Source organism: Saccoglossus kowalevskii, chromosome 15 (assembly GCF_978046115.1).
Source record: "Saccoglossus kowalevskii chromosome 15, keSacKowa6.1, whole genome shotgun sequence".
In the NCBI taxonomy this organism is placed as follows: Eukaryota; Metazoa; Hemichordata; class Enteropneusta; family Harrimaniidae; genus Saccoglossus; species Saccoglossus kowalevskii.
In genome coordinates, this window is record NC_140655.1 from 12,793,739 (window position 1) to 12,802,279 (window position 8,541).

At 39.0% G+C, this 8,541-nt stretch overlaps 1 long non-coding RNA gene across 1 annotated transcript; it reads left to right on the forward strand.

Moving 5' to 3' along the window:
• The first annotated feature begins 1,677 nt into the window (after positions 1-1,677).
• Positions 1,678-7,324, forward strand: LOC146733956 (uncharacterized). Its single transcript, XR_014931671.1, has 2 exons — positions 1,678-2,524; positions 7,040-7,324. It is a non-coding gene; the product is annotated as an uncharacterized LOC146733956 (long non-coding RNA).
• The last annotated feature ends 1,217 nt before the right edge of the window (positions 7,325-8,541 follow it).

An 8,541-nucleotide genomic window follows, 5' to 3' on the forward strand; every position in this document is an offset into this window, starting at 1 on the left:
AAGCTGCAAGCAGCATCACAGGGGCCCAAGTATACATGCCATAAATAATGTCAAATGATACACATGATACACAATTAGTTTGAATGATTAGTACCATGAGGTCGAAATGCAGTTGGTTCCATATATTTATTTGAGATATAAAGGTTATTAATATATGGTCATCATCTGTTATTTTAATCAAATCTCTTGTTCAACATAGTCATGATAACACAGGATTCATCTTCCTAACTGCAACAGTGTTTGAGATACAACGATTATGCATATTAATGAGCTCACATGACCATATATGGTCATCTGTTATTTTATTCAAATCTCTTGTTTAACATCATCATAATAACACAGGTTTCATCTTCCTACCTGCAACAGTGCTTGAGATATAACAGTTATGCATATTAATGAGTTCACATGACCATATATGGTCATATGTTATTTTAATCAAATCTAAGGTTCACTGTTGTCATGATAACACAGGAATCATCTTCCTACCTGCAACAGTGCTTGAGATATAACAGTTATGCATATTAATGAGTTCACATGACCATATATGGTAATCTGTTATTTTAATGAAATTGCTTGTTCACTGTTGTCATGATAACACAGGAATCATCTTCCTAACTGCAACAGTGCTTGAGATATAGCAGCTATGCATATTAATGAGGTTAGAAGCCCCCACCCCATGGGCGTGTAGCCACATGACCTAGCCATATGCCATTCAGGGGAAAGAATGTATCTAAAGAGTAGAATACACATACAAAATTTTATTCCAATCGGACTAATACAAAACATGTAGTTGCATAATTTCTATTTTCACAAAATCCAAGATGGCGGACAAACCACGTGACTGATCAAAATAATATTATTTTTCTCGTATGGAGCTAAGGCCAGGCATGGTAAATATAAAAACATCTCGTAGATTCATTGACTCACCTCTGAGAAACAAATGCCCAAACTTTTAATCAATTTTGCTTAAAATCCAAGATGGCGGCCAAACCATGTGACTGATCTGAATTTTTTTTTAGGTTTCTGAAAGGGTTAGTTAGAGACATGCCATGACGCAATATTTGAGATAATCGCTCAAGTGCGGCATGAGTAAAAAACTACTTCCTGTTGAGAACAAACCCAAAATGGCGGCCAAACCACGTGACCAATCATAATGAATTTCTCAAACCTAAATCTGCTCCATATGTAGAAGCTAAGTACTGAATATGAGAACATTTTACTTGGCGGTTCTGAAGAAGAAGATTTTTAAGTGTTTTTTGCCGTTTTTAGGAAAAACAAAATGGCGGGAAAAGTCACATGACCGCTAAAGTTTTTATTTCTGATATTTATTACATATGAGTTGTACTATATACCATAAAAAAATCTAGACGCCTAGACCCTCAGAAAGTGGTCAAACAGCCACTTCCGGTTTTATTTCAATCCAATATGGCTGCCAAACTAATTGGCCAATCAAAATTCTGAAAGCATGTTGCACCAGTTCACATAAGGGGCTATCATTATAGTCCATTTTCACACCATTCTGTTTTGCGGTTTTCTCAAACGGCTTGACGAAAAAAGTTACGGAAGAAAGAAGAAAGAAAGAAGATTTGAAGATTTTAACAGGTAACGTTTATTCCAGGAAAAAAATCAGCATGCGTTACAAGTAGTTAAAAATGTTAAATAGTGTGTATAAAAAGTTGCAATTTTCACATATAGAAAATGAGTAAAGCTTAAACAGAGCCGGCTGTTTATATCGTAAAAACTAATGCATTGTCAACTACTTTACATAGAGTTTCATTTTTACCCCAAAATGTATCAAAATGAGCTAACTTATTGCACAATTTTGCATATTGGTATTCAATTAGGACACGTCTCTTGATTCTACCGTGAAAAACATCGAGTATATTACTGTTGCATCCATTCTTAAATTTATCAAAGTGAGTGGTATGGGTGACTATTTTTGCTGTGGTAAAGAGGTAATTAATTAACTGGAAATCTGACTTTCTTCCTTTCATGTAAGGTGGACCCAACACATACCACGTGAGAGGAAGTTGATCTAGACATGCTATGTTTTTAGCTAATTTAAATATAGTTCTAAGTAGCTGAGTAAGACGTGGACATTCTAGGAACATGTGCAATAAATCGTCAGGTGCGTTTTTACAGAAGGGGCATTCATTTGAACCATTGTCAGTGTAACCCGAAACTTGCATGAATGTGCCCGTAGAAATGGCGCCTTTCAGAAACCGCCATTGTAAGTCACCTTCTTTTTTGGGAACTGGAAAATCATAAATACATTTGAAATTGGGCATAGTTTCGGGTGGGATACTTAAAATGTCTCTCCATACAGTGTCTATAGTCTTGTTATAAAAAATAAGTGATTTGATTACAAGTTCGTATATAACCTTCTTTTCGAATTTGTATAGACAGACTGAGTGTTCAACAATGGTATCGTCATTGTCAGATTTGATGTGAAGTGTGTACGCATACCTGGAGGTGTCTGGTGGCGGTGGTTCATCAGTTTCTTCGTGAAAGTACTCTATAAAGGGTAGGTCCGGGAGACTGGATACAATTCCTTTGTGTAGAGAATCAATTTTTTGTTTGAGAATACGATAGGAGTGTATTGGTACCATTGATGCGAGCTCGTCTGCAGTTTTCCAACGACGAAATTTCGTGTTAATCAAGTCACCAATTCTGGTTAATCCAGCATGAGCAAAGTGGTCAATAATGAATGGTTGTTCAGTATCAGGATGTGAAATAAGCGGGTTATTATAAATGGGTTCATTAAGGTATTCATGAATTTCAGTGGGTATGTTTGTCCGCCTAAATTCGACTGCGTTACAAGCTGTGAGAATTTCACGGTAAAAAGAAGGAGCGCAGTAGTAACTATCAGGGCTTTCAAAACGTGTAGCAAAGAGTTGTTTACTGTAGTTAAGGTTGTTGAATTGTCTGAGATAGTAGTCTGTGAACTGAAAGCTAGGATGGTCCAGGCCGGAGTAAAGGTATCGCTGTATATATTGTAGTCTGAATGATTTGATGCGGGAGTCAATGTGTATGAGACCTTGTCCGCCCTCTATCGGTGGTTGATAGAGAACTTTGCTCGCGACCCAGTGTTTGCCTTGCCATACGAAATCGTTGAATCTTGTTTGGAGTGAGTCAACAATGTGTTTTGGGGGGGACATACTGATAAAACGGTGCCACAATTTTGAGGCGCACAGCTGATTGACAACTAGCACACGGCCCCGGTAGGATAATGCTTTGACAAACTGTCTCCAATGATGAAGCTTGGTGTCAATTTTGTCAGTGATATCAGTCCAGTTGTTGTCGCTGAAAGCTTTTGTATTCCCGATGTATGTACCTAATATTTTCAATCCTTGATTATTCCATTTTAGACCAAGGGGGTGGTCTGGTCGATTTTTCCATGATCCGGTCCATAGTCCTTCAGATTTGTTCATATTGATTTTTGCGTTTGAGGCATTTTGATAAATATGGAGCCAGTGAAGTAGTTTTTTGAAGTCACTATTTTTTGTGATAAAGAAATCAACGTCATCAGCGTAGGCAGATAAGTTACAGTTTCTTTTACTAGGGCCAGGTAATCTGAGTCCATTAATATCACTTTTCGAGCGGATTTTGTTTAAAAGTGGTTCAATGCATATGGTGTATAGTTGTCCGGAGAGGGAGCATCCTTGTCGTATACCGCGTTCAAATTTGAGGGGGGAGGTGAGTGACTGGTTGACATTAATTATACATTCTGAGGCAGTGTAAATAGTGGTGATATACTTTATGAATGTATTTCCAAAACCAAAGGCGTGTAACGCGTTAAATAAGTACTGGTGGTGGATGCGGTCGAACGCTTTTTCTTGGTCCAGTGAGACTACAGCAAGCGGGATATTGTGTTGATTGGCATAAAAAACGGCGTCGCGAACGAGGTTAATATTGTCCGAGATATTTCTTCCAGGAACTGAGTAACTTTGATCGACGTGAATGATTTCATTTAAGACGGTGCGAAGACGGATTGATAGTGTTTTAGTGAGAATTTTGTAGTCAGTGCAGAGGAGGGAGATGGGTCTCCAGTTCTTTATCAAATTATTGTTGCCTTTTTTTGGTATGAGGGTCAGCAGAGCACGGCGACAGGAAAGCGGTAGTTTACCTTGATCCATAGCCGCCGTAAAGACATCGTGGTAGTCGTGTCCAATAATTGGCCAAAATTGTTTAAAGAACTCGGCTGGCAAGCCATCAATACCTGGTGACGTGTTGTTATTAAGGTTCTTTACTGCCGTTGTTAGCTCATCATAAGAAAACTGTTTGTCGATGGCTTCTCTCTTGTTGCTACTAATCTTTGGTAAGTCTTGTAAAAGTTCTTGCTGAGATGACTCGCATATTGTATCGGGAGTATAAAGTTTAGTGTAAAAAGATGTTGTTATATTTCTTATTTCAGCTGGGTCGTCTGTAATGGTTCCGTTAGCTGATTCAAGCTGTGACATGGATTTTTTAGTGCCCTTATATTTTTCAAGGTTAAAAAAATACGTGGTTGCTGCATCGCTTTCATTAAGTTGTTTAAAACGTGATCGCACGATGGCGCCCTGTAGCTGCGATTTAATTAGTTTCTCCAAAAGCGACTTTTTTTCCGTGATAGTTGTTTGTGTGTTGTTGTTTATTTCATTACAATTTTCAAGTGTAATGAGTTCTTTTTCAAGAGACAGTTTGGTTTCTTTTAGTTTCCGGTTCCGCTCTTTGCTGTATTGTTGGGAGAAGTACTTAATTTTAAGCTTACCGATGTCCCACCAGGTTTGGATAGACGAAAAAATGTTCTTTTCAAGTCGCCATTGTTCCCATAGAATTTTGATAAATTCGCAATAGTTTTCGTCTTCAAGAAGCTGGATGTTGAGGCACCAGATCGGGCTTGTTGATCTGCGAATGCCGTGTGCGATTTTGACTTTAACGGGGGAGTGATCCGAGTTGATTCCCGTTTCATGGACAGCGTAAATAATCCGAGTTGCCAGGTTCTTAGATATGTAAATGCGGTCAATACGTGCGGCCTTGTTGTTGTTTTCCCACGTGTATTTTTTGCAGTTAGCGTCATTGTCATGGAGACGAGACCAGGTGTCAACGAGTTTGTTTGTTTTAGTAGTTGCAGACAGTTCTTTGGCACTAATTGGGTCGGGTTCGGAGCGGCTACGACGATCGTGTTGAGCGTCAAGAGTACAGTTAAAATCACCACCGAGTATAAGTGGGTCAGCGTTTTCGAGAGAGACAAGAAACTGTTTTAAGGTTTTAAAATTATTTCTCCGCTCAAGTGGGAAGGATGAGGCATAAATGTTAATGAAGTTGTAGCAGTTGTCATTTATTTTGGCTTTGACATGCAGAATGCGCCCTGGAATTACGTGGTTTATTTCTATGATGTCAGCACTGGTTTTTTTGTTAAAGAGAATTGCAACTCCGCCCGAGTTACGTTCAAGATGCGAGAAGATAATGTCACCGCGCCAAGTGATTCTCCACGTGTGTTCGTCTGCAGGTATAGCATGGGTTTCTTGTAAAAAATATATATCAGATGGATTTTTTGTTCTGAGAAAATCAAAGATTTCGTAACGTTTCAAGGAGTCACGGCCGCCACGGATATTAAAAGATGTAATGGTGAGAGATGACATAATAAGTATAGTTAATATTGTTGTGTTCTCCATTATCACTGGTTCTGTACGGAAACGTGTAGATGAGCGGTTTTAATATATTTAGAGAGCTTTACTGAAAGTTTTGCAATACGTAGTTTTAATTGGGAGGAGACAGCATCAGACTTCCGTAGACGGGTAAGGGATTTAACGAGAGCTTTTAAGTCCGGGCAGAAATCTGTGCATTTTTCAATCTGTTTCTTTGTGTGTTTGATGTCCTCTAGAAAATCGATTAGATCATCATTCGATGGGCCTTGTTGATCTTGTGTTGTAGCCTCGCTCAGCTGAGAAGCATTAGATGTGGTTGAACACATTGACTGTGTATCATCGTCATCTTCCATGTCTGATGTATCATCCAGCAGAATTGAAAATCTGTTGCTAGTAGGAATGTCAACAGGTTGCATTGCAACGTCCCTGCTTGAGCTGGGTGCATTGGATGCGTCTGTTTGCCGTCCTCGCTCTGGTTGGTTCGTAGTTTGTTGCTTGGTTATTGGCGAGGAAGGGGATCGTACCCTGTCCTCGACTATTGGTGTTTCACGTTCCGAAACGGTTGGTAGGTCTTTGTCATTAGCGTCGGTATTTGCGTTAGTTATTCCATCTGTGATAGCTTTGGTGTTTTGAGTAGCTGTGTTTGATTGATTTATATCAGTCTCATTGTTATCGGTGTTTTCATTGATTGCGTCATTTGACACTGTGTTGTTGGATCTAGTCGTTTCCATGGTATCTATTGTTTCATTGATTTTAGCAGTGATTTCAGGAGTTACATCATCAGTTTTTTTATTTGTTGATTGATTGCAGACATTGGTTTCCATGGCAGTCGGTGTTTTATCGGTATTGGCGTCCGGATCGTGTTGATTTTGATTATGTTGTTGAGTATTTTGAAGTGGGCAGTTGCGTCGAATATGACCAGTTTTGTGACAATTAAAGCATTGTATTTCATTGGTTGAAATATATATTGGATAAGTGCGATCTTGGTGTTTCACTTGTATCACGCCATTAATGTTCTTCTGTGTTAGAACCATGAATACTTGTCGTCGGAAGGACTTTACATGTTTTAAGTTTTCCTGTTTGCATCCAAGGGGTATGAAGCGGAACGTGGATTCCAAAACCTTTCCATATACAGATAAATGTTGTTTTATTGTATTGTGATCAATAAAGGGTGGTACGTTGGACAATATAACTTTGGTTGCTGGTTTTATCATTGGCTCGGGTTGGATTAGCATATCATTGACAGTGACGATTCCGGATAGGCAAACTTCATTTACGATATCTGTATTCTTCAGAAAAACAACAACTGACCTGTTCATCCGAGAGGCTGCTATGATATTTTCCGGGCCAACCATCTTTGCAATGCTTTCAACATAGTTATTCACTGTGATTCCATCTCTGTTTTCCAGGCGTATTGCGTTCTTCATAGTCATGTTGAAGGTGTCTTTGTCTGCCATGGCGGCCATGTTGGCTCGTTGGAGTGTGAGCCGACCCCAGACAAGAAGTCCGCGGAAATCACGCCAATTCCCGCAGCTATTATGTTATAGTTCAGTAAATGATATTCCGAAGTGCCTTGCACAAGAGTATGTACGTGAAGTGTTCTGTAGAACAATATACTTGGAGCAGTATTCGCAATTTTGCGGGAGCTACTGAAAAGTACGTCCTCTCCTCAGAAAGAAGAAGAAGAAGAAGAAACCGGACGATAACAATAGGGGCCTCGCCCTTCGGGCTTGGGCCCCTAAAAAACCGGACAATAAGAATAGGGGCCTCGCCCTTCAGGCTTGGGCCCCTAAAGAAGAAAGAAGAAGAAAAAACCGGACAATAAGAATAGGGGCCTCGCCCTTTGGGCTTGGGCCCCTAATTAAAGCCGCAAGCGGCGTCACCGGGGCCCAAGCTGACAAGATTCTGTTTCGTAATTAATGTGGTCACATGTTAGACAATCAGGTAGCTTGAATTATCAGTAACATGGGGTCGAAATGAAGTTGGTACCATGTATTTACCTGGTTTGGTTATCGAAATATGGTTTTCCGGATATATAATGAGCCATGTTCTTATGCACAATAATGAGATTACATAATCATATATAGCCATTTCTAATGTCAGTTACATCTTTCATTCAATGTCTTCATAATGACACTAGTTACATGTCCTGCTCTGCGACAGTGTTTTAGATATGACTGCTTTGCATATTAATGAGTTCACATGACCATATATGGTCATCTGTTATTTTAATCAAATCTCTTGTTCACTGTTGTCATAATAACACAGGATTCATCTTCCTAACTGCAATAGTGTTTAAGATATAATGGTTATGCATATTAATGAGTTCACATGACCATATATGGTCATCTGTTCTTTTAATCAAATCTGTTGTCATAATAACTCAGGATTCATCTTCCTAACTGCAACAGTGTTTAAGATATAATAGTTATGCATATTAATGAGTTCACATGACCATATATGGTCATCTGTTATTTTTAATCAAATCTCTTGTTTACTGTTGTCATGATAACACAGGATTCATCTTCCTAACTACAACAGTGCTTGAGATATATCAGTTATGCATATTAATGAGGTTAGAAGCCCCCACCCCCATGGGTGCTCAGCCACGTGGCCTAGCAGTGTGCTATTGGGGCAAAATGATGCATCTGATGACACAAATGCACATACAAAATTTGAAAGAGATCAGACTAATACAAAACATGCAGTTGCATAATTTCTATTTTGACAAAATCCAAGATGGCGGCCAAACCACGTGACTGATCAAAATAATATTATTTTTCTCATATGGAGCTAAGGCCAGGCATGGTAAATATAAAAACATTTAGTAGATTGGTTGAATCGTCTCTGAGAAACAAATACCCAAACTTTTGGTCAATTTTGCTTAAAATCCAAAATGGCGGCCAAACCA